At 48.1% G+C, this 26,994-nt stretch overlaps 1 protein-coding gene and 1 long non-coding RNA gene across 4 annotated transcripts in view; one reads left to right on the top strand and one right to left on the bottom strand.

The window, feature by feature from the left end:
* The window catches only part of TNR (tenascin R), a 78,430-nt gene that overhangs the window by 14,732 nt on the left and 36,704 nt on the right, over positions 1 to 26,994 (top strand). The window lies entirely within an intron of this gene.
* LOC141747372 (uncharacterized) lies at positions 11,599 to 17,221 on the bottom strand. Its single transcript, XR_012588700.1, has 3 exons — positions 17,176 to 17,221; positions 16,810 to 16,933; positions 11,599 to 13,808 (listed from the first exon to the last, which is right to left on the bottom strand). It is a non-coding gene; the product is annotated as an uncharacterized LOC141747372 (long non-coding RNA).

Here is a 26,994-nt window from a genome sequence, read left to right as displayed (position 1 = left end):
TCTGTGATGTTCTGTTTGGCAGACCCACCCTTGGGTCACTGCTGATCCCACTGGGCAAGAGACCCCTCTGCAGGGGAATGGATCTAGCTGAGGTGTGAGGTGGAGGGAGGTGGGAGGAAACAGAGAGGGGGAAACCCCCAGCAATGATTATCACAAGGAGGAACTGGAGGCAAACTGCCAATCCAGCTGTTGAACTCTCCCAAAAAGGTGCCTGTGAGGGGATCTGGATGCTCCACCTCCCAAAATCCCTTTCAGGGCTGCAAACAGCTCCATCACACCAGGGATGTGGGTGATGCCTGCGGGGCTGTGACTAACCACTGGACCTTTTTATTGCCACCTTAATGGCCAAGATGGAAGAGCCAGGGAATTTTTATGCTAAAAAAAAGGGTTTTTTTGATGTTTGAGGTGTGCTGTTCCCAGCACAGGGACTAGGTTGGGAGCACTGGGTTTGGGATAGGGCAGTGAGGGGAAAAGGAACCCCAGAAATTTCCCTTATTTAACCCCAACGATGTGAGAGGTTTCGGTTTGCTCAGCACAGGTGCAGGTTTTTGGCTGAGTTGTCAACACGTGGCTGGCAGAGGGCCAGTCCCTGAAGCAGCAGCTTTGGGTTTTAGCCTTTCCCTGGGGTGAGCACAGCCAGCGTCAGCACTTTAAAAAAAAAAATGATGCAATGGAGACGTGAATCAGCAAAAGGAAAATTCCCACACTCTGGGGAAGGAGAGGAGGCGTAAAAATTACAGGCAGGGCTGTGCTGGACTCTGTGAAGCAACTTTGTGGAATGCAGAGTGATGACGTAGGAATAGGCAGTCCAAGGAAAGGCATGGAGCTCTGGTGCCGAAGCAGCAAGCAGGGTGGAGCAACAGGGCAATGTATTGAGGATGTTCAGCTGATGGTCCTCCTGACTTAAATTTTGACTGCTGGGAAGCCTGGTAAAGCTGACTCGGGTACCAATCTCACAGCATCGTTGAAATGTGAGCTTTCTCCCCAAATGACTGTCCTCTGTCGGGTACCCGGGTCCCAAGCATCCCAGGGTGAAGGGATGCAGGATGTTGGGTACCCCTGCACATGTTCACCAGCTGCAGGTTTCGTGATGCCCACGTGCAGGGCAAGGCCTAACCCCAAAAATGGGTCAAAGAGTGTGTCAGGTAGGGAAAGCATCCCCAGGGTGGGATGTTGAGCTCCTGCACCTCATGGTCCTGTGTTGAAGGGTCTTCTTCCACCACGCTTTGCTGTGTGGAGGAGCTAGAACTAAGCATGGCTTAGGAGAGAGGGCACAGATATGGGGCCGTATGCACCCGAGATAAGCAGTGCGGAGGCCATAAACAAGACTGATGTATGGATTAAAGAGACAGAGGAAAGAGGGGCAAAGGTTAAGAATATAAATAGGTAAAGCTCTAACCAGGAGTGCAAGGTAGAGGCTGGGTGAATAAAGCAGGGACTGAGTGGCCGAAGGGCTAGATAAACGTGCAAGGGATGGGGGAATTGAGAGAAAAGCAAGGTGGAGAGATAAGCAGCAAGATGAGAGCAGTACTGGAGAGCTGGGGGTTAGGGAGAGCTGGCGGCATGGGGCAGAGGGATAGGGATGTGGTAACCACTGTGCCGGGGCACTTGGCACCCCCAGAGGAGAAAGAAATGCAATCAAAACCAGCATCTCCCAAATGCAGCTCATCTCAATTCCTCTGCCAAGCACCAAGTTACTTTCTATGGCTTCCTGTTTTCCCAGCTATCTGCTCAGACATTAATTTTATGGCCTCAGTCAAAAGAACTATTCAAATCAAAGTGGGTGGCACCTTGGTGCTAATTCCCGGCAGCAGCCAGGCACCGTAAACCAGCACCAAGCTGCTTTCCTGTGACCCTTAATGAGCCCCCAACCCGGCTGCGCTATTAATTGCCTCACCTTGCACCCCAAAAGGATACTCCAAAATATATATGCATACATGCATAGCATGCACGCTGCTCCTATTAACACTCATAGTGGTGTTTTCTGCTGGTTTTATGGTGCCACTGCTTTGAGGAAGATGCAGGGATGTCCCAGTGTTGGAAAGCTGGAGGGGGCAGAGCAAAAAGCAGAAAATCTTGCCCATACGTGTAAGCATTTTTGACAGCTATACATCTCATGGAGGGACAAGTCTCCCCTTAAAAGGATTAAATGATCTTTTTTATGGCATGGCTCTAAAAATGAGCTGGGGTGGAGAAAAAGCCCCCCCAGTGATGCTTCACTCTCTGCTGCAGCCATCGGGTCCCCGTGTATCCCATGGGGTTGGATGCTAATGGGGACAGGGGACAGTCATCTTTTCCTGAGGGCTGGACCCAGCAGAGATGCTTGCACCCTGGGGCACCTCCCCCCAGCAGTCATGCTCTCCTCATCATTGGAGACAAGTTTTTACAATTGCTTGGACAGAGAGTAGGTTTTACAACAGTTTTTACGACTTCTAGAAGCGCCGAGTTGCAGTTTTGGTGTCTCAAAATGGGCTGTTGTTAAAGTGTCATTATGGCAGGTCCCTTTGATTGTCAATTGTTCTTCTTTATTATATCAAAGGCACTCAGCAAGAGCCAAAAAATAAAATAATCGAGGTGATTTACTCCTCTTTGTAATTAGAGTTAGTAATTAGACTCTCCTTTGTGATGTGGTGGGTTTGTGTCCAAGAAGTGTTGGCAACATGGATTTTTCAGCAGCCCTACCCCAAGACCCAAAACTTTCTGTCTTATTCGTGTTGGGGGGGACACACCATGAGGACACCACAGCAGTGTCACCAGCATAGCTTCAGTGGAGGATGGATCCCGCAGCCCCTTGTATTTTGGGACCCTTCTCTTTCATGAGTCCAGCTCCGGGACAGCCATCCATGTCTGGGATTCCTCTTGTTCAGCCCCAAGACGGGGAGGACCTAGGAGCATCTGCTGATGAGCCCCAACAATTGCTACACAATTATTGGGAAAATGAGTGAGAAAATGGAAACAACTGAAATATAAGTAGCATGAGAAGGAATATTTGAGGCCTTTCCATTACTTGGAGGCTTTCCTTGGGAGCTTGCTCCAACAGGGAAGGAGGGTGCCTGTACAGACTACCAAATGCAGGGTTTTCCTGCTGTTTCCCTCTCCTTGGTGCTTGCCAGTGATGCTGTTGGACATGTTTTCTCTGGAAACACTCTAGGATGGTGTTTCCTCCATGAAAAAAAACATCTCCCATTGGCTTTCAATACTCAAGGATGGTCCCATTGGGACAGATTTATCCGGTCGAAGCTCCAGATCTGTGACTTTGCACTTTCCTTCAGGGTCTGCCAGGCTTCCTAAAAATAAAACAAAAATGAGAGAGAGATGTCAAAAACTCACTTTTGCTGATTCCAGCACTTCGAAAAATGGGTCTGTTCAAGAGGCGAAGGACTGGGTAGATCATTTCGGTTATTTTAATTAATCCATATCAGCATTCTCTTTATGCTTTGTGACCCTTACACCTGGTCCTGCCACCTCTCCGTGGGGTGACCGTCATCAAGTCCCTCCATCCCATCCATCCCATCCCATCACAGGTCCCCATCACCTGTTTCATCCTCAGGCTGTGGTGACTTAGGGTCTTTTTGCTCCTGGGTCTTATAGGGTTTATTATTATTTTTAATTTGGCCTTGAACTGGAAAGGAGACATGATGTTTTGGGAATTGTTTTCCGTTTGGTTTAATTCATTTTTAATCAGCTGATGGTAATGATTTGATACAGACAATTTTCCCCAACTGAGGTTAATCAGAATGGAGCAAGCCTTTCACTTGGCGTTATTTAGAGAGGCATTTTACAGAAATACTGTTAGAGAGGTTATTTAACCATATATTTGTTTTCATTGTGTACACAGCTTTTTCATGGGCTTCCCGACATTTAGTGCTGGGAGATTTTGTTTATTTTTGTCATTTAGAGGGAATTCAGGCCTGCCAAAGCGCCCGGGATGTATGGCCCCAGAGGCTGCAGTAATCTGTTCAGACCATCTGGTCTCCAGCTCCTGGAGCAGCCCTGGAGGGGGCCAGAAAGTTTTAACAGGCCCCATCCCCATCAGCCTGGAAAGCTGGGATTTTTTAGAGATACAGTGATGGAGAGATATCCTGATGGGGATGTGCCGGCTCCTGTTGGTCCCTGCAATGTAACGCTGCTCCTAGTGCAGCATCTCCCCAGTGCGAGCAAGGTTTAGTCCCTGGGGTGCTGAATTTTGCTCTGGTGGGTTGGTGATGGACTGGGGGCAAAATTAGACCAGGAGATGGTACCAGCCCCACGAAACCTGAAATTTATACCATGACACAGCTGAATGGTCCAGCAGCCAAGCTCCAGAGCAAAGCTTTCCAGCTGTCAGGGAGCAGCAAGCATCCATGCTGCCTCGAAAAACACCCTTCCTGGGGCAGCAGGGAGAAAACCCAAGCCCTAGATAGCAGCTGAGCTCTTGCAAATATTAATTTACTCCTACAGGTAGGACTGTAGATGGGTATTTCTAGGCCAGGCACACGCAGAAACCAGCATGCCAGCAAAGCCCTTGGGGCCAATGCTTTGCAAGGAAACACTATCGGCAGCGGTTCTCGACCTGTCGGAGATGCTCAGGGACAGGAGAGTCCCCCAGCGTGGGCGGTGCCTGCATGGGGCTGTGCTCGCTTTTGTTTTCTTCTTGTTGCAAGGAGTAAAACATCTGTCTGGGGATGGTAAATTATCCCCTTGGCTGGTGTATAGCTAATGTAATTAAGCTACGTTTAAAGACTCCCCAAGGTGCTCGCTCCTCAGCCTGGTGGTTTGCAGAATGTTCGCTCCTAACCGCAGCTCGCCCAGCCCAGTGCATCGCTGTTGGGGTAGCAGCATCCCCGGCTGCTGTTTGCAATGGAAAGGGGGTGATAAAAGCCATTCTGCCCTGTCCAGCTCCCAGCCAGGACATGATGGATTCTTTTCAGTCCACAGTTGTCAGTGCATAGTGGAAAATTGCCCACCGTTAGGGAATGCGGGCTACCAGGCAGCAGGGTCTCTGTGGAAAATGGGGCCACCCCAGTTCAACTCCAGAATTATTTACTGACCTAACCAAAAATTTCCAGCACCTTGAAATCGACAAAAACCTCCGTGCTCTACCACATATCGCAATTATGTGTTTTACATCAGGGAGACTTGTGTTTCCTTTTAATTTATAAGAACTCCCAGGTGTTCTGGCTCCAGCTGCTCAGTGAGCAGCCTGGGCACACAAAACCTCTAGCAAGGGCTTACTGGGGGTGTTATTTTAATCCCGAAGGTGTTTGACACCACACTGCCCACTTCCTGCCAGCTCCTTGCTTTTCTTTAGTAAAAAACCCAAGGTATTTGTTTGAGCTGGCAGCAGGTCGTGGCAGCAAGGCAGCTCTCTGGCTGCTTGCTTGAGCAATCCCGGTTTATGCTTTTTTAGAGGCAACCTGTGGCTATAGACTAAAACCAAAGCCAGGATAGCAAGTCTCCATCCTGCTGCTGCTTTAAATGCATCTGTCTGTACCTTCCCAATTCTTCAGTCAAGTCCTTCCCCTTGACCCCAAAAGAGCTTCAGTGCCCTGCCATCCTGTTTTATATTCAGCCTTCCCCATGTGATTACCGAGGTGTGGACAGGGCATCACTGGGTGCTTAAGTGCTCTCCCAAAATCCCCATGGGAAATGGCATGGCCAAACAAGAATGCCAGCTGTCCCCATAGCCCTCAGGGAAGGCACTGCCCTGTGGTTTGCACCAAGCTCAGCTCCACCATGTGCCTTTACAAGCAGGGAAGCAAAGAAATAATAGGAGAGGGATGCTAACGGCTTTGCCTCCCTCTCTCTGGTCTGCTTTAACCACCCAGAATCAGGAAAATCTCCCCCAAAATCTGCAGTGTGGCCCTGGGAGCTGGTATCTGCCCTGTGCACAGCACGGCTGGATTGGCAGCTCGCTCCCCCTCTGTTAGCTTTTAATCAGCTTTCCCCTCCCAGCGCTCCTCAGTGGCATCTTGGGGGGGTTGCAGTAGCACAGTGTCACCCCCCTTACCCCTTTACATCTTTTATTATTCCCTCTGAGCTGTATTCCCTCTTAGCATTGCTAAACCAAACAGAGCACAAAATCTGATAAGTACAAGGTAGCGTTTTTTTCCCTCTGCAGGATACATTATTTACAAAGCTTATCGATCATGGGAAATAACCCAAGGGCATTCAAACATGAGCTACATCCTCTCTTACACCAAAGATGTTAATTACCTGCAAGCTGTTACCGGCTCATCCACTGCTGAGCATCGCCTGCAGACTGATACGTTTCTGGGATGCGAGAAAATATCACTCATGAGCTGTTGCATCGCACTCTTTCCAACTGCCTCCTGGAGCTGCTGGGAATGGGCATCACTCTCGCTTTAAACCCCATGTGCTGCATCGGTCAGCCAAATTTACCTCTCTTAGTGCCCAGCCATTGCTCCCGCTCTGTCTTTCCCTAACGCTGTAAAGAGCTCTGTAGTACCTTCTTTAGTATATCCCTGCCTTGACAGTTCTTATAGGAAGTCATGAAGTCACCTCTCAATCTTCATGATAAACTAAGCAGACCAGGCTCTCTAAATCTGTCAGTTTCCCCATCCTTGGGGAGTGCTGCAACTCCCTCTGTAACCACTCCAATCTCTCAGTGTCCTCTCGAGGAGCATGGACACACCAGACCCACTGGCACAGTGCTTGTCCTCGGATGCGTCAGTGCTCTACAGGGGATAAAATTGTATCCTACTGCTCCATGGCACCCTAAATTATACCCTGCTATCCTAAATGATATCCTGCTCCTCCATGGTACCCTAAATGAGACCATGGTCCTCTGTGGTACCCTAAATAGTGCCCTGCTCCTCCATGTGTGCACTGAGGCTATCCCTGCCCTTTTATCACCACATAGCTCTGTTGCTGCCCCAGGGATGGAAGAGCCCATCTCAGCCTCAGTTTTAGACGCACAGTTTGTATCTTTAGTCCATGATATCTCATGCACAGAGGAAGGGCTGTGATTAGCCAATAAGATGTGGTCTACGATGCCCTGAGCATGCTGGATGAGCCAGGCAGGTTCCTTCAGGAACCACACTGTATCTTGCATGACTTCCATCACATTGGGAGCGATGCAATGTTGCCAGACCCCAATAGCCACGGAGCGGGGGGTGCAGCGCTGGTGCAAACCACCCTATGCTGGCCCAGAGGCTTTCTCCCTCCTCTTTGTGCTGATGAAAGAGCTGCCAAACACCACTCCTGAGTTCCTCATGGTGGCTTCTGGAAGATGAAAGTGTTTTGGGGGGAGTACAGGCAGGTTTGGCAGCACAGCTGAAACCTTAACACAGCAGACAAGGGGAGAGCAATAGCAACGGGATGTGGTACTCAGGGCTGGACCACGAGAATTTATGAAAGTTGGTACCTTTGCAACAAAACCACTTCTTCCACTAGTATCACACAGATATTCTTTTTATTGAAAAGAATAAATGCTCCCTAGAGCTGTTGTCCAGGAAATTCAGAGAGGGTCAGAGATGATGCTCCATGCATACAGGAGGAGAAGAGGCACCACCACCTGGAGGAGGTGGTCGTGCCCATCAGGGAAGCTGCAACAGAGATGAGGTGAGCGATAACAGAGAGATAACATCAGTAATTAGGGCTGCGACAGAGATTAAATGCTAGAATTGTAATGGAGGACAGCAATGGAGTGAAGGTACCTGCCCAGGGTTGGTTGGTGCAAATCAGTGTACTATCACTGATTTGAGTCTCAGCTCACACCCCAGTACCCATTCCAACTATGATACGTCAGGGAAAGGAGAATGGCTGATAAAGGAAGCAATAACAGCAAAAGGCTATAAAACCGTAATGAAAAATAATTAAAATATGACTATTGGTATGGGGATAATTACGAATGCAGGGAAGGTGGCCATAACTACGCTAGATGATGAAGGCAACGAGTAGCACCGAGCGAGAAAGGCATGCTTCTGGTGATGGGGCTGATGGAGACACCGACTTGTCTGGATGGAGATGCAGATCTCAAAATTGTAATGGGAATAGTTGTGACTGTAATGGGGTGGTAATAAAGTTAATGGAATCGTAATTGAGGAGGGGATGGCTGTAAAGGGGGAGGTGCGGATAACAGCCTTATAAAGGAGATGATAAGAAAGATAATGGATGGTAATGGAGTTGTTGTTAAAGGTAATGGAGTTATAATGAGGTGATGACTGCGGCAGGTAGAAGGGATGGTTGGTTTAATGAGGACTGTGATGCAGAGAGGACTCTATTTCTAATTCATCATGACAGGCAGTGCTGGAGGTGACCATGAGGCTAATATGTCAATCGTTAAGGGGTCAATCGTTAAGACAAATGCAGCCACACAATGAGCATGGCAGGACTGCAGTCCCTGGAGATGCAAGGTGGAGGTGCAGATCCTGGGGAGGGGGGGATGCTGTGCTGCAGCACGAGGTACAAGGCAGAGGAGACCATAAAAAGCATTGTGACAAATGACCTGTGCAAGTCCTGCGAGGTTTGCTTTAGGGCAGGGCTGCCCAGGAGACAGAGATGGGGCAGGGGAAAGCAGCTGGTGCTGGCCACATGCCCCCAGTGATGGCAGCAGATGGGCAGAGATGATGGTGATGGGGACCAGCTGATGAGAATGGGGGGAATTAGCAAAGGCAGCACTGGTCTGTGCAGCATTGGGACAGAGACACAAGCGAGCACATCAGCTTGCACTACCACAGGGGGACAATTCAGAAAGCACCTGTTGTCATCATGTACCGAGGTCTAATTTTCTCTCTTGTGCAATGCATCTGTGCTCTTCACCTCCCCCTGAAGCTCAGCCCAAGGTCCCCAACCCTTCCTGCAGAGCAGGTCACCCTCCTACAGCTGCTTACCACACAACACCAGCCAAGCCCTCGCCCGCCTGCCACTGCTCCCCTATCCACAAACCCAGTTATCCTGGCAGAGGGGAAGGTTAAATTGCCATTTCACATGACTTGTTCTGGACAAACCCGTGTTGGTTGTTACTTTCTAACCTCATTAACCTCCAGGTTCTTACAAATTAATTGCTTAATAACTACTTCTTGCATCATGCCCTGTGTTGAAGTCTCCAACTCCTGGGGTTGCCCCGCTGCGGCTCTCAGCCTGCTCTGGGCTCCTGCAGCTCTTGGAGAAACCCTGAACACTTCCAAGGTTGGGTTAGTATGCCCAGGAGTGATTTCGGCAGTGGGCTCCACTATTTTGTGACTTATTTCCTGAAATTACCCTTCTACTTTTTTCAGCCAGTTCTGCTCTATTAGCCCAAACCAAGTGCAAAATAAGCACCTTCTCCAGTAGCTTTTGCCATCATTGGAAATGAGTTGTTGTGCTAATGCACACAGAGAACTGAATGGCTCTGTCCTGCTGTATCGCTCTCCCAAGAGCTGTTGGCATGCTTTAGGACACTGTTACCACCATGTTGTACCATGTGGAGGTAGCCTGGACTTGAAGAGCCCCTCACACACTCTCACCCTCTTCTCATAACTCATGAGGTCTGTCCCACCACAGTTTCACTCCTCTTAATTCACCCATGTTGAAGTAGCCTGTTCCCAGCCTCTTGTTAACCTCCAGGACAAGTATGCACAGCTCTTGGTGCACTCCTTTCCTTCATTGCCAGCTTGCTCTTCCCCAGCAAGCCACGCTGGGTCCTATTTATCTCACCAAGTCCATGTAATGCTACTTAAGCCCTAGTCTAAGCAAGGTACAAAGATCATCAGCCCTTTTATTTGCCATGATCAGCCACAGGTGTACAGACATATTCACCCTGTTATTTGCTTTCTCATCCCTTTTCTGATCTTACTGCCTATTTTTTTCCTGCCATTTGTTGGCGTTTCTTCTGTTCCTTCTGATATGTGGCACCCCCTCACTTTGATGACAAGCTGGCATGACCAGGTGCCTTTTCCTTATTAAGGAGATCCCAACCTCAAGGCCTCCCCATACATGTCAAGGGCCTCTGGTTCTGCTGATCCCCAACTCAATGGCAGATGAGAGCATTTCTCAACTCCTCACCCAAAAGCCACCAAGACGGTGAGCATGTCTTCACCCGCCACCTCTCAGCTCGTTTCACCCATAGATCCCTAGAACCTTTGCAATTCTGCCCCTGCTTTCAGGACACAGGTTATAATGGGTTTAAAGTACAATCTGCACATGCCCGAGAAGAAGGGGAGAAGTGTCCTTCAGATGCTCAAGCGCATGTGAAATAAACAGAAAAGCTAACAACAACAAAAATATTTAGAGTAAAAAAAAAACTGGAAAATGAAGAATGCAGGGGACGATTGCACCAGCCTCAGAGATAACCTAGTGACATTTTTTTCGATCACCAAAAGTCCATTTTCACTCACAGATGGGACTTAATCACTTTCCCAACAGAAAACCGTGAAGTCACAATAACCTAACCCACCAAAGGATAAAGCAATTGAAAGCTCTTTCTTACCTGGACGGTCAGCAAATCAACCTCTGCTAGATACAGGGGGGGAAAAAATACACTACGACAAGTCTCCCAAAGGGAAAACAGGGAAGGAGGGTGAAGGATAGGAGGGGAAATTGGAAGAGAAACTTGGCCCAACTTCAGGATGAACTTGTGCACAGAGCCCTTAATGACTAACCAGCCGCGGCTGCCTGGGGAAGTTGTTAGAAAAACCTCCCATTTTTGTCATCACCAGAGTCTCCAGCCCTGATAAACAATGAGTTGGAAAATAGGTGAGAACTGTCACGTAATTGAAACCAAGGAAGGCAATAGAGCCTTGAAGAGAAACTCTAACAGTAGGTTTTCACATGCCATTGCTTGGGAGGTTTGTACTGGGAAGATGTGCCTCATCTCTAGTAAAGCTGGCCAGGAAGCTCAGGAGGGGTTTGCATGAGGATTTCACTGGCTTAGGGTATTTGCTGGTCATTTTGAAATAGAGCTGCTTACAGCTGCCTGATGTAGGAGGAAAACCTGAAAAAAGCCAGAGCAGAGGAAAAATATGCAAAACCCATGCTAGTGCATGGGAAGGCACCAGCGACACTGAGCTGGAAAGGATCAATGCCTTGTCTACCAGCCTTAATATAAAGCATTTAAGCCATTTGGAGCCTGCTTTTCTGCAGAGCCCTCTGCTCAAACAGTCTTTAAGTGCTGCAACAATATTATCCACACTGAGAAACGCCTAGGGTTGAGGTCTCCCCCCAGTCCAGGCCCCCATGTTTGCAGATGAGTGGCTGTGATTTCCTCTGGGGATGGCAAGATAGAGACAAAGAACAAAAGTAAACGCTGAGGGGAAAAAAAAAAAAAGGAGCTGATGATGCTGGCTGCCAGAGAGAAATTTAGAACAGGACTTCCTTTCCTAGTTAAGGGAAACCCCACGGAGTAAGAGCTGAACTCTCCTTTTGCTCTCTGACACCTGCTTTTCACTAAGTTCCCAGTCTGACATCTTCAAAGCCTCTGGGCATCAGGCAAAGCCCCTCCAGGCTCCATGGTAACTCAGGTGACTTTGGCCAGGGGGACAAATTTGAGTGCTGGGGTGAGCCCTGCAGCAAGGCTTGATGCTATGGGTCAAGGTGATGCGCTGGGACCCAGAGGCACCACCATTTCTGCAGCTCCTGTTGCTGATAGCATCATCTGCATCCTCACACCTCATCACAGGGACACATCCTGCCACCATCAAGGGATTAATCAGCCTTGAGATACAGTGGGATGGTAGAAAACCAGTAATGGGTGATCCCCCAAGGAGCTGGCTACAGCCACAGCTGACTGTCCCAAGCTTACACAGATTACACTAGAATGGAAAGGAATGGCAAAAATAATAAAAATAATTTTAAAAGAAAATATAAGATCAACTATTTCAGGCATTGTGTGCTTGCTCTGATTGTGCCGTGTGCTCAGCAAGCAGCCTTACCTCATGTAAGTCCACCCACCCAGGCAAGCAGCCCTGCTGCCGAAGGGAAAAGCCCACACGTGCACCACATGCCCTGTTGCATCTCTGCCCAGGCTTGTGAGTGTATCAGCATCTGGGCATAGCCCCAGAACACTTCTGAAATAGCTAGAGAGAGTAGAAAATAAAAAGGGAGACAAAAATCCCCGTTACACAAGAGAAGAAATGGTGTTATTTTGGCCTTTGTAGATGCCCAGTTGTCAGTGTACATGGCACAAGCTCCCTGAGAAATTGTACCCTGTGGGAAAATCCTACAGGATGCAATAGCAATGCAGCTAACGGAGTTACACTGAAACCTGCAGGATTTAACAGCTCAGGATACTCTTTCTAATAGTGGTTTTATACCATCCAACTTGGGGTGGGGAGAAGGGTTGTATGGCAGGGATAATTATTCTTGCCCTTTCATAGAGCACGATCCACAGAAACCTGAGAGAGATGTTTTCTATTAATCTTTGTATTGCTTTCAAGGGGGTAAAAACGCCAGGAGATGTAATGCAAGTTATGTTTCCCCAAAGTTATAGTTTCTCTTTAATTCTTAGTTTAAGTCTTGCAAGGATTTTTAGAGTTGGACTCTACACTCCTGGCATCCATGGTTGTTTAGTTTGGAATTAAATTTAGGTTATGTCACAGCCAAGGAGCAGGAGCTCATAGGTTTCCCTGTGACCCAGCTTTGGGCTGAACCGAAATGTGCAGGTTCCAGTCCAGGGTTTGCCAGACAAACTAACAGAGTGGGGTTTTATGGCCATTGCTGTGGTGTCCAAGTAGTGAGAGATCTCGACTGGGTGTTTTAATACAAAGTGTCATAAGCAGTTGGTGAAAATCAATTGGCATCCATGTCAAAATTTGGAGTCAAACCATCTCCTACGGGAACAAGCTGCTGCAAGCCCTGGTGCGCCTTTCCCCCCCACCTTCAGATACAACTGTGCCAAAGCCATCAGTGACAATGTTGCCTCCCCGCCAATTTGTTGTTGGTGGTGTAGAAATTAAAGATTTGTTCTTTCGATCTGGAGGAGGTAGCTCACCAACAGGAGTTTCCATGATGGGCATTGCTCAGTCTGTACGTGCATGAATGTGTGTGTTCAGTCTTCGCCCAGGACATAAGTTTTCACTTCATCTGTGCATCCAAAATGTTGAAGTTTGATTTCTTGTGAACTCTTGTGCCATTCAGAGATATGGGATCTGCCTGGGAGAGCTGGGGTGAGGTGCTTAAAGGAGGAAGAGGAAAAGGGAGGCTCCTCTGATCCAAAGGAGTCATCCTGCAGAGATGGGGCTGCCTTGTCCAGGTTCTGCAGCATCACAGGTCCCCTCATGGGGGGTGGCATGGTGGCAGATGTAGGGGCAAGGACACTTGTCTGTTGTGTTTGACATCTCTTACTTGAAGCTGCTCAGTCAGATTAAAGCTGAGCACACACACACACCCTGCCAGGGGATGCTCCTTTGTAGCCTCATCACTTAGGAACATAAAACAGATGCCACAGCAAGGTCCTGGGGACTTGACACCAACACCATGACCATCCTGCAGCACCAAGCACCCTGCCCACAACTGGTGTGAGCAGGGTGGGCACACCACAGAAGCTGGTTTTGTTGCAGTCGAGACATCCTTGCTGCCCTTGGCCACCTCTGCCTTCAGGGAGCATGATTTTCCCCACCTGAATGGTGCAGAGCACCAGTGAGACACAGGGGTTACATAGCACCCATCGCTGCCAGGAGGAACCCTACGTGCAGCTGGGGGAAGAAGTTGTCTTCTACAAACACTGCTTTAGAGCCTAGGACCATGACATCGTCTCCCACAGCAGACTGAAACACCAGGACAGAGCAGCCTTGGATTCATGAGATGTTTCACCTGGGCATCAGCCCAGTCTGAGTCAGTTTCTTCAGGCAAGCAGCAGCAGCTCTGACATTGCACTGTCAGGGTTCAGTCTAAAAATGAAATTAGAAAGAAAAAAAAAATAAGGATATTCTCAGCCCCAACCACGTCCCAGAGCCTCCTGGAGGATGCAGCTATCTCTTCTCCCCTCAATCGCAAAATTCAGGAGACTGGGAATGCAACTCTGGATTGAACATGCTGGGCATGCAGCAACATCAGCTGCCTCCCACGGAAGACCGGGAGCTCCCCACGATGCTGTCTCAAAGCATCCAAAAGACCAGGTAACCCGTGCACAGGGCTGCAACTGCCATGCTGTAAATCCTCACCCACATCCCTGCTTTCATGTCACCTGCTGCCTCCTTCACAGGCTTGGCCATGCTTTCTGGAGCAGTACATTTGGGCAATTTAATCTTCCCCTGGCAAGATCAGCTCATGGGCAGCAGCTGGCCCTCTGCAAAAGTCACTCTGCTTTCTTGGCATCAGCCTTCCAGCCAGATTCAGCAGCAGGACACCGAGACCTACAAAAATCCCATCTTTGCAGCAGTTTCTGCTCCCCCCACCTCCCCCCCGTGTCCCCCCCCACCTTAGACAGTGTAAGGTTACTTGGAAAACAAGTTATCCTGAAACACTGTTTGAGAGATTTCCTTACAACCAAACATTCAGGCTTGTGGGACATTTTCCAACTACAACCATACAAAGTTAACTTCACCCAGGTTTGCAAGCTGATTTGATATGCCCCAGTTTGCCTTTGCCAACCAGCACATTACTCCGGCAGCCAGACCCAAACCAAAGCCAGGAGCTGGAGAAGCGCCCGCGAGATGCTCCCCTGCCCTCTACACAGCTCGCGAGCAGATTTGCTCCCTCTCTGTCTTACCCTGTCCTAGGTCCCGTTTTTGCAATATCAGATGGTCTCTTACAGCAGCCACAGTACTGCCTCCCAGCCCCAGGAAGCAAGGACTTCCACAACCAACACACTTCTATGGTTATTTAAGATTTTATTTAAGCTCCTGCTGTCACAGCAAGTATATATAAAAAAATAATATATATTTTAACATGCCAAGGAAGGACAATATGAAATGCAGGCGAGTTTCCATCAGCTATCCCCAAAAACTGCCATGCTAACAAGAACATAACTACAGACCTGAAGCAGACAGCCAGAGGTGTGCGAGCACAGTGGAGCCACTGGATAAGCATCAGATGAACAGATCCTATCAGCATCCGCACTTTTTACTTAAGTATTTCAGGCTTCCCAAACTAGCAAAGACAATTCTTTTTAAACCCAGCTCAACATGAACTCGCATTTTCTTATGGTGGCAAGTGCCCGCTAAGACCACGAGCGGGTCTGCCACGGGATGGATGGACCCACTATGGTGCACCAGTGGCGATGGTCCAATGTTGAAGCATTTCCAGGGCTGGGTAACAAGCCATCATCTCTCCCGTATCTCTGAAGCCTGTATGCGCTTCACGCAGCCATAAATCAATTTCCAGGCTTTTTCAGAAGTGGATTCATAACACAGAAGCCTCAGGTCACACTTATTCGAGTGTTCCACAGGAATTCAAAGGTCACTGAAGTGCTTTCTGAAAGATATTACTTAAGCTCCTCGGAAAGGCAGGTACTACAGTGGGGGTTCTATCAGGTTTATAATCACATAGCAGAAGCACTATCCCATGGTTTAAGTGTAGCAGAAAATGTAAAACATGACATGCAGCAAGGGAAAACAGAGTTTGTTGAGTTGCTGATGTGGTTTTAAATTAATCCAGGGAGAGGGAGCATCGCAGCTTGGGGAAGGAGGCGGCGGGGGGGAGGGGGCAGTTGCCTGTCTGTGTGTCCGGCAGCTTCTCCCCATCCAGATGGGGATCCCTCACCACTTCCCAGGGCAATCACCCAGGCAAAGCACCCAGAAGAAGCCCAAGGGCACAGGGATTATGTTTGCCTAATTTGCTCAGGGCAGAAGTTTCCAGTGTCTCCAGTAACCCCGGCTGAGGACAGCCCTGCTGCACTGGGAGCAGGGCAGCACCAGGCACAGAGCGCCAATTGACTTGCCACAGCCTGTAGGACACCCATTGTCCCCATCTCCACGATTGCACTGCATCCTGAGATGCTTTTCAGAGATGCTCCCACCCCAGCTGGCTCCCACTTTCACTGCCTGGCCATCTCTTATGGGAGGAGTTCTCATTCAAATGCAGCAAACACATAACAGAGCAGCTTTATCCAAAAATAAATAAAATAAAAAAGCCTCAGAAGGCCATGATAAAAACCTTACACCCTCTGGCTAACCCTGGCTGCATTTGTGCCAGCTCAGGACTGTGTGCTCTAGTGGCTTTGGAAATTACTGGTTTACCTGAATTCTCAAAACCAGAACAAATCTTTATTTTATTTTTTTTTTTAATAAAAACATAAATGTTTTGCCTCCTGGCTTTGGCAAACAAAGAGCATCTTACTGCATTCAACTGTTCCTCTGAATTTTCGTTTATATCATATCAAAGTCAGTATACTCCAGAACATCCACGTTTAGGGGGACAGAAAGACTCTGAGGTGACCCAAGAAGGGCAGAAAAGCCCGCAATAGGGACTGGCACGCTCAGGGCTGTGGGAGCTGTACAGAAGAGGTATAAAAGCAGCTCCGAGAAACAGAGCATTAGCCAGGCATGAACAAAGCCCACCTCAAAACCACCAACAGGAAAAACGGGGTGGAGAGATGGGTGAAGTGATGAGACCTTTCCACCCCATCTTCTCCCATTCCATGCTTGACAACCAGCTCTGAGGAGCTTAAGAATGGATGGCTTTTTACATGTCATCCTTCTCAGGGTGTGAAGACTTAAAGAAAATACTTGAATCCTCCTCCACCTGCTCTGGGTGACCCTGCTCTGGCAGGGGGTTGGACTAGAAGATCTCCAGAGGTCCCTTCCAACCCTATGATTCTATAATCTATCTATATATATGTAAACATTTTATATTTACATAATATATAAAAAAAGCGATATACAGAAGACAACACAGGGCACAGCATTGTAGAGAAGAAGGTGCAGCAGAAACCCAGCACAACAAGCATACCTGAACACCAGAGCACAGGACACAGCAGATGGATGAGCTTCCTCCTCCATAGCTCCCAGCAAGGTCGCGGTCGCACTTCTCAGATGCCATCAGATGACAGACCAGCAGCACACTAACACATATACTGGAACAAGACAGAAATGGCGCTGCAGGGTCCTCTGGCCTTTCTTCTATGCAGTACAAAAAGGCAGCACTCCCATAGTTAACCTCACCAAACTTGAGATGCTCCCCTTGGAAGCCCAGTCCTTACAAAAAAAGTTAGCTCCCTTTCTTTTCCCTCTTACCCACATCTCCTATCTGTCCAGAGCATCACCAACCACAGACACTCATTATCCTCCCAACACCACAAAAAACCCCAGCCCCTACCTTTACAATCTCAGCTGAAATAACTAAGTACAGAAATCAGTAGAGCCACAGGGACTTAAAGGAGCTTATCAGCCAGCCTAATTACTTATGCCTGGTAGCACCCCTTGCAATTAGCCATCTCACCTGTGAGAGCTGCAGCAGCTTTAAAAAGGAGAAGCACAGGGAGAAGAAGGTGGAATTTCACAATAATTATTGCCAGTGCTTGGCCTTTCTTTGGTTTCTCCAGATCAGCTAAGGCAGGCATGTATCTTGCAGACCAGATCTCCTGCAAGGAAATATAATCATATATAAGAACAATTATAATGACTTGCAATCAGAAAACCTTCCATCAGAGCATCTTACGGCACTGTACAAGCAGCAATGAGCAAAAGCCTCTCTGCAAGGCACACTATGTTTCATGGCCAGGACACCATAGGCTGAACACCCGCTGTGCCCTGGTTTTAGAGTCCCCATCTATTTGGGCAGAGCCCTATTGCAAGAGAAGGTCTGAGGTGAGTAGGGGCAGTCCTGGCTTGCTGCCTGCCTCGGTCACATGGGCTGGGCCTCAATGGCTCAGGCTGGGGAGGCAATTTGTGATAAAGGCCTGGGACCTGCCAGCAGAGCTCATCACATCCATGTGCTGCATGAAAAGCAACAATTTTTTTTTTCTCCAAAGCCCTACAAAACCAAGTGTTAGACAAAGATACATGTGAAGGTGCTATTGATCTTCCAGCCAAGCTTTGCGTTAAAAGAACATCCTTTTCCACGCCCTTCACTTATTAAAAAAAATATAATTCATTATCAGAGACATGACAGCTCGGTTTTATCTCCTAGAGACCAGCCAAACACCACGATAGAGGTGGGCAAGGCCAGTCAGGGTAGGAAGTGAAACCACCCAAATTTGAGACCAGATTGTAAAATTGATCTTTTTGCATAGTTTTGGCAATGGAGTCGTCCCTGTCACCCACCCAGCTAAGCATGTGTCTGAGGGGTCGCTTACAAGGCTTTCTGTTTTCGTTTCTCACATGCACTTTAGTAGAGTATTTTGGACTTTGTGGAAGAAAAGTGTTCTATAGATAATCTCACTAGAGTAAGAGGACTTTGGGTTATTAAATATCTACCTAGACTGGAAAATTAGATTGGCACCTCTGCACAGAAGTGAATTTCCACCAGCTCATGGTACTGTTCATTAGGCTGTATATCAGCATTTCATAGGAAAATAGCCCTATATTATCCCCATTTTTCAAAGGGGATAAGCAGCAGTGGCAGCAGCGAGAGGTACCCACAGTGAAACAGCACAGCCAAGGTCAGGATGGGGGTTAAACGCCTGACTGCTGTTGTCCACCCTACCTGCCCAGGCACACCAAACAAATTAAATCCCAGAAGGGTCTATTGGAAGTAAGAAAAGGCATCCCAAAAGGGTCGATTGGAAGTAAAAAAAAAACACATTCCAAAATTGAAATAACTGTGCCAGACAGAATATAAGCCTGCTTGAAAGACCCATGGTGACCTCCTCCAGAGGGATCCCCTAATGAGCTGCAAAATCAAACTGGAGACATCGAACGTGTGTGTGAGGGTTGGGACGTTACCTTGCCGTCATCCCCTCTCAAGTAGGATCACTCTGAAATGTCAATGGATCTGTCCCTTGCAGTGAGGAACCATCCAAGGCCATTCCCAGGTGGAATCCTGCCTTGCCAGTTAAGGTGAACAGAGTTTCTTCTGCCATTTCCCACTCATTTTCCCATGCAGATCTTCTTGCACAAATCTCCTGGAGGCTTCAACCCCAGCGTCTTTCTCCTGCTGCAACACTTCGAACTCTAGCAGAACCAGAGGTCCAACCAGTCCTACCATAATGCATCTCAAGCTTTCCCAGCTGGTGGCCTCACCAGCAGTTTTCCAGGGACTCTCATCTTCCAGACCTGGCAAAACAGCCCCATCCTCTGCAGTGCCATCCTCCCTGTCCTACTCAGCAGTCACAGCTTGGCCTTACAGGTAGCAGAGACACTGCATTGCCTAATGCTTCTGATTTTATAGGGAAAATTGCAATTGTATAGCCCTCATTGCATGGCCTATTACAGGCTGGTGGTGGGTGGAGAAGCCAGGGAGTGACCAGGTGCAGCTATATACCAAAACATCTCTCTGAACACAGTCCTCTCTGCTCTATTTAAGGTGTGTGAGAAGCAGCACGTGTTCATCTCGATTAGCAGGTTCAGTTTGCCTAATTTGACAGGGCTGTCCTGATCCCAGCAGGCATCTAGGGGCGTTTGCTCCTCACTTTCTGCAGGAATAGAATGTAGCCAATAATCCCTCACTTTCAAATTACTGTGCTCCAACTCTGCAAATATTTTTGGCTGTTTCCCATCTTCCCACAGTGCTGCAATCGCTGCCCAAGTGATCTCGTTTCTTAGTTCAGCGAGCCCTACTTCGATGGCTGCAGTGTGTTATTTATTATTATTTATCCATGAGTTTGATCACAAGTGAAGGAGGGCAGCAAAGGCAGGCAAGAAAGTGCGTTTCAACTGACTGTGGTTAATTTTGGTTTAGAAATTATAAGAGTCTTAGAAATAAAATGTACTGAGCCAGCCTTTTGGGACACTGGGGATCATGGGAGTCAACACAAAGATGGATTTTGACCCGTTCATGAAAGGGATTGTGTCACATCTCTGTCTGTCACAGGACTGAAGGGGTCTCCTTCATCCTGAGTCTTACATCTCCATGCATCTTCAGCATAAAAAAATGGCCTTAAAACTGATTTTAAGTGCTTGCTTGTGAACTGTCTAACCCCAACACTTACAATACTGTGGGAGAACTAAAGTGAGCAAAACCAAGCTCTAGCTTAAAAAACATCACAAAGCAGTGCCTCGCTTCCAAGCTTCCTTGCCCTGCACTGTCTCCAGGCTCAATTAAATTATGTTACACATTTACATCCACTCCTTAATGAGGTACTTACCTATTGTAGAGCAGTAAAAACCCAACCTGACTCAGACCTTCAGCTGGTGCAAGCCCACGCTGACTACAGCTATTTTCCCTTCCCAAGGATCTTGTTTTTCCCTGCAATAAAAGCACACATCCCAGTTCTCACACAGGGATGTAAAATGAGGAGAGATATGGGTTTTCCCACTCACCCTCATTAATATGGTAGCCCAGGTCTTCCTCGAAAGTTCAGCAGAAGCAAACCTATTTTTAACCAAATTGCTCCAGCAGAAATGTTCAAAGCCTGCCATAAAAAATTATTAAAGAGCATTATCTCTGGTATGCCTTGATTAAAGCCATTTTATATACCTCCAGTGGCACTGGGGGGTCTGTGCAGGCACCCAGCCAGCTCCTCAGCCCCAGAAGTGTCCGTGGCAGCTCTCCCAGCAGGAAGGTATAAACTAAGGGAATCTGGGATTTTGAATGCAGCGTGACTTATTGTAGAGGACCCATCCTAAAAGCCCAGACTAGCTCTGTCCTACCCCTGTGACCCTTCTCACTACGTGGGGCCGGCCAGGCTCTTGCAGGTTAGGAGAGCCCTCAGCCACGCTATCCTCACCTTTGCCCTTCTTCAGGAGCCCAAAACTGAGCCCCTGAAAAATTAAGGGATCTGGAGTCTCAGCTTGTTCTTTGGGAAGGCACACATTTTTTCTTATTTGTTGTGAAAGCAGTTTTTAAGGGCATCAGGGCAGAGGGACAGGGGAGAATTTCTCGACCTTTTTTTTTGTCTTCCTAAAGAGACCCACTTTCAGCCCCCGTTTTCGCACCTCCACATCTTCACATGTCAGAAGAGGGAGAATGAGGGCCAAACCTGATGATTGGGTTGCCCCACTGCAACGGCTGTTAAGGTCAAAGGGACGGCAAATTGGGAGGGTAGGCAATGTGACCACCTCACTGCACACTGTTGTAACAGCAACATGGGATTGCAAAGGGAAATCCTTGCTCACAGCACTATGCAGGGATAACCAGGGGTGATGTAGCTGGTCATCTCCAAAATCCCATATTTCCTGGGGGAGACCACCCGTGGGCAATGCCACGTGCTCCTTGGTAAGCACGCTTGAAGCCAAAAATGAGTTTTTAGAGGAGGACACCCCTCCCTTTACCAGGGGAGAGAGGAGGGAGATGGTCCTGGGGTGGGGAAGCAGCATCTCCAGCATTGGTCTGGGCTGGGGCTGTCAGGCAGATCAGGGTGCAGCCATCCTGGTGTCGGGGTAGCCGGTACCCACCTGCTCCACCAGGGCTACATACATCCTCTTGGCCATGTGTCTGTGGCATGCATTATCCTCAGGTGTTTTCCTAAATGCTGTGCCCCCAATGCATCACTTTGCTCCCACAGTGCCTGAAAATACCGCCTCCTCTGTGTACACACACGCGCCTCGTCAGAAGTGAGAAAACCTCCAGATTAACCTGTCTGACACAAGAGCCTGTCACTGCCTGCCCTGCCTTCCCCATCGTGCGAGTGAGTGCCCGTGATTCGGTTCACCACCTGGAAGGAGAATATGTCCAGGACGTGTCAAACCCAGCCCAGCTGCCTGGGTCAGAAAAAAGCAGTTATTTCTGCAAACTCTGTATACTTTATTTATCAAATGAAGTCTCTGCAGCAGGACTACAATTCATTTCTCTGCTCCAGCTTGCTTGCGCTCTCTTCGTCTGTCTTTTTGATGAGACATGATAGAAAACATTTGCAGGCTCTTTGTGGTCTTTGCCACAAGGCTGTCCCCTCCCAAGGAGACCTGTGGGTCCCCAGAATGGATCGAGGACAAGCTTTGCCCAAGAAGAAACATCCTCTAGCAAGAGCCAGCTCCACCACGGCAGCTTTGCTTGAACCCCAAATCTATTGCACAAATATCTGCTGGTGCTCTGAATATTCAGGGAAAATTACAATGAGAAGGCGAGTAGAAAATATCAATTATTGGAGGGTTCACAGCGCAATCCCTGCTGCTACCTGCCAGGTTGCATATGTATGTAAATCAGCTGTATTGTGCAGTTTAGTTTGAGCAATATATTAAAAAAAGGAGAAAAATGAGAATTTCCCAGTACAGGGGTTATAAAGCAGGTGGGCGAAAGCCATAGCATGCACGACCTCACAATCACATCAGCTCTGCTTCATCTCCGCACTGTAAAAATACACAGGTGTGAAGAAAATGAATGCAAAACCGCACCAGATGAGCATTTCTTGTCCATTCCCGTGACTTCAGGTCAGGGTGTATATGACTAGGCAAACCAAAAGCAAGTTTAAAAAAAGTGCTCATTTGACTTCAGCAGGTGGTTTTGCTTTTACTGAAAGAAAACCGAATTCCTGGGTGCCCCTGCTCAGGGTTCACGGGGAAAAAAATGCCACAATTCCCTAATTATGGTTAAAAAAAGCCATGATAATAGCATGGATTTTCCTCTGCTGGTCTGGAGTGCTGTTACGCATTTCACAGTAGCACTGGTGGCAAGTGGTGATTATATGGGACAATGGAGGTCTCGGCACATGCAATTTCTTCAGCATGACTTTACACTTCATCGCACACTCCTTATCTTCATCAAGCCATACGCTCAATCCATGACAGGGGTAATGGGTGGTGGCGTTTTGGCAACAGAGCATCACAAGCTGGGTCGTTTGCATCCACTTTGGCTAAGCCCTGAGGAGGTCTGGGTTGACTTGTAGACTCTAATGCAACATGACAGCCAAGCGTCAGCTACAAGAGCACAAGAACTTGCTGCTGGCACCCAGGCTGTGTGCTGGGAGCAAACGAGGGGGAAAAAACCTACGCCTGTGGCCAAGAGTGATCTGAATCACACCAGTTATGGGCTGTGGGTTTGCAGTGTAATTGAGGTGGGATGAATTAGCCGTGGAGGCTCTCACTCTTGGTTTTCTCCATGCTGGAGGATGAGTGGGTACCCCACCACTGGGTCCTACCTTACCTTGACATCCACAAGTCTAAGCCTGTGCATGGATGTACAGAAAGAGGAATGCTGCCGAGGGGGGAGTGGGAAGGTATGACAAAGCTGTGGCTGTTGGAGAGGGAGAAGGGAGGTTTGATCATCCCGGGAGGCCACACCTCTGCAGTGGGATCCACCTCATGCCCGTGTTCAGCTGGGTCCTACGTTACCCTGCAAAATTAATTAACAGTGCCCCTGCTGAAGATAAAACTGAAATATTTATTTTTGCGCGTACATTCCAGTTGTCATGTAATTAAGTGCTACCACGTAATTAAAGAGGATTTAGAGGGTGTTTACACCCTGCAATGCTCCATAATTATGGTTAATTCCTCCTTTACAACTTCCCAGCATCTCCGGCAGAGCTCTGGGAGCCAGCAGGGCAGGCAGAGCCACCATCATGGAGCTCAAAAACACGGCATACAGCTTTAGCACTGAAGGGTGGCCCTGTCCCAAATTTTTTCTTTAGAAATAGAGTCTCTCCCCATGCATGGGGCAGAAGAGATGCCCCCAGGAGCATCGTTATGGGCAAATGGCGAGGCACTGAAGAACAGCGGGAGCCATTCCAGCCTCTGCCCCCAGGCTCTCCCTGGTAAGACTGCTTTAACGGAGGTGCTGCATAAGGATAAAATAAACCCTTCTGCAACATACAGGCTCACTGCAGAGGAATTATTTCTTAAATGACCATGAATAAATATATGGTGTGAAGCACTGGATGTGATGCCCTTTCCTGGGCAGGGAGTCCCAAGGGATGGAGCTCTTCCAGCAGTGGAGCAGCCGAGGCCATCTCCAACAGACATCAAGTCTTAGTACTTGAAGGGCCAGGCTACAAAATACTCACCTGCCACAACTCAGATCACATGTCCGGCCTCATAAGTAGGTACGGAAGAGCTCGGTTTTAGCAGCCTGCAACTCCCATTAGCAGCTGGGAGTTCAGGCACTGCCAGACCAGGGTGTCTCATATTGTTATAGTTGAATTTAAAATAAATCGAGTCCGAAATAGATTCAATAAATATTTATTGAGGTAGGAAGGCAAAAGCAGCGCTGGGCGGCTGGGGAGTCGCAGCTCCACCAAAGGCTCGCCAAATTCAAGCAAGCTGAGCAGCTCTTTTTATCTTCACAGAGGTCGGTTTCGACATCTTCGGTATGCCCCTCTGTAGCTTCTTGCTTGAGGTAGTTTAGATAAAATGTTGGTCACAGAATCAGCTCAAAACAATACATTCTGATAACATTGTGGTTAAGCTTTTTGTCAAACAGGGAGTTCCCATGTTGGTGTAGCAAGATAACATTGTGGACATGTCTCTTCTGGTTAAACAGGGAGTTCTCAAGACTGCCACAATGGGTTCGTTCCTGTTGCTTAACTTGTTCGATCAGCAAATCACCTTTAGTTACTTATTACAATATGGACACAGGAGGGAGCAGGTCACCCTTCTGCAGGACACTGGACACCATGGGTCTTGACATTGGTGTTAGAGGCCAGAGGAAAGTGTCTAACTATGAGCCATGATGTGCTGCACCATGGGCTTGCTGCCTGTGCCTGCATCTCAGCATCTCCCATGGAGCACTGGGGCCGGTCACAGCAAAGAGTTATGCACAACGCCAGGCCAATGCCCAAGCCCACTGTTAACGGCTTTCATTGCAAAATTAGGTGTACACCTTGGCTTTCATTGCAAAATTAGGTGCCCACCTTTGCAAGCCAGTGAATTTTGCACGAAGCAAGCGTTTTTTGTGGCACGTGGTTGAGCATAGTGGCTTTGAAGGGGGAGCTGATAACGTACCTGCTGCTGCCTGTAGATATATATAAATGAAGACAGTCAAGACCACAATGTGCTCAGTAAAATGCTAGGATGTGCTTGGCTTAAAGCTGACACCCTTGCAAAAATGAGACTTACCTCAGTTTTTGCAGGGGAACAGGCGAATGAGACAACATGAAGTCAGACATGCCGGATCCGGGCTTTACCTGTTAATGGGAAAATGAAAGGAGATTCCCCTCAAAACCTTTGCGCTGAGCCACTGCCTGCTTTCCTGGGGGAGCTTATAGAGGCTATTGATATATGCCGTGGCAACTCAATAAAAGAATACGTAAAGAAAGCAAGATATAACGTACCCTGCAATCACAGAGGCGTGCATGAATTATTAAGCCGTCAGAATTTACAGTCAGTTGGGGGAACAGATTTCTTCCTCCACATATAGTTAGGGAACACTGGTAAAAGCATCAAAGTATTTCATCCTTAAATATGCGATTAGTCAGTGGGGTGAAAATAATTCCTTCTCCAAGGGCTGCTTGGTGGCAGAGTGAAATGACTCGGTCGGGTTTCTCCAGAATGGTGCAGGTATCGATGTTGGTCCTCAGCTCTGGCCCCATGAGTCCTCAGGGCCTGGCTTTCGACTAACTGACTTCAGGCTGAGGTTCAGCGTTACAGGGAACGTGGTGCTTTGCTCCTCTAAGCTTTCCACCTCCTTTAATTCCCCCAAAAGCCCGCAGCATGTTTATTTAGAGGGGAGACAAAGATTGCAATTAGGCAGAGGGTGCAGAAGGACTTGATCAAGGAGGAGGCTATGTTTGCTTGCACATAGAAAGGACCTTCATTCTGCTATGATGCCCAGGGAGCTAATGAAATGAAAACCTTTTTAAACGGACAAATTGCACATCATTAAGTTAGTAACAACTGGGAGCCAGTGCCCTTCACCCTCCTGGAAAACTGCAGGAGTGAATCAGGTCTGCAGGATGTGCTGCATCTCTATATCTGCTCATGAGGGTTCTACAGGTACAAATCAGCCTCATGATGCCAAAGTTTCAGCAGTTCCAGGCTGCCAAGGAGCTGACCTAATTTTTTCCACTAATTCTCAGTTAGCAGCTGATGCGACGCAAGTGCTTTCTAGTGAGATGGGCAAATCACAAGAGTTTCTCACCAGATCATGAAGCAAAGCAAAAGCAAGGCATATGCCTTCCATGCACACGTCGTCACCTGCCATGGCTGGAAGACTGTGGCACCCAGCAACAACTTCAATGCAGGGCCAATAACAATGCTGACGCACAGGAGCGACGGGTTGCTCTAAACCAGTGAGTGCTGCAACCGTTCTTGAGAGGTCTAAAAAAACCCACATGATTTGGCTTCAGAGCTTTCAGTCCTCTTCATTTTCCCAGCTATGTGGTCACCTTGGAGTGGAAAGCATATGGCTGGGAAGCTGACCAGGGACCCCACGGAGCTGAATTTCCTTCCCTACAAGCCCAGCAGGCATGAGGAAAGCCTGCACAGGCTCCATCTCGCCGTAACACGGAGCAGGCATCATCTGCACTGAGCACTCAAATATCTCCAGGGCAGTTTTGGGAGCCTTGAAAACCATCCAGTGTGGGGGTTCTTTTGGCTTATGGGAAACCTCCAACACACTTTTCAACATAAAAGCCCAAATAATACATTGGAGGCTTCCCGCCTGCTTCACACACCACCATGCACCAGGCTCGCTCCCACCATTAAAAGCATCCGTGAGCAAATCCGTCGTGGCGGTCTGGCTCCTGCCAGCCAAGCTCTGGCAGAGAACACATCACAGCTCCATTCAGCCAGCCCCGACATGGCTCGGGGACTGCTGGGGGTTAGCCAATATCTGGCTGCTCCTGCCACGCCAAGGAAGCAGACAGCAAATTCTGTTTCTTGATAGTTTGTTGGTTGGCATTAAGGATGTGTCCCAGTCCAAACTCCAAATAAATCTGATTATTCCAGTTTGCCATCTGCACCAAAAAGCAGGGCAATAAATGCATATAAATATGTATATCTACACATGTATATCTACAAGCTCTGGGGAGATTAAAGTGTTTCTCAACCAGAACAAATTGTTCACTTCATTTTCACATCTTTAGCAATTTAAAAAATATTTTAATACACAATATCTGGCTGGAGAAACAATTACTATAATTTTTCAAGCATCTTTCCAGGCAGCATT

Source organism: Larus michahellis, chromosome 8 (genome assembly GCF_964199755.1).
Source record: "Larus michahellis chromosome 8, bLarMic1.1, whole genome shotgun sequence".
NCBI lineage: Eukaryota > Metazoa > Chordata > Aves > Charadriiformes > Laridae > Larus > Larus michahellis.
The sequence above is the reverse complement of the archived record's forward strand: the minus strand, read 5'-3'. Positions and strand labels throughout refer to the sequence as shown.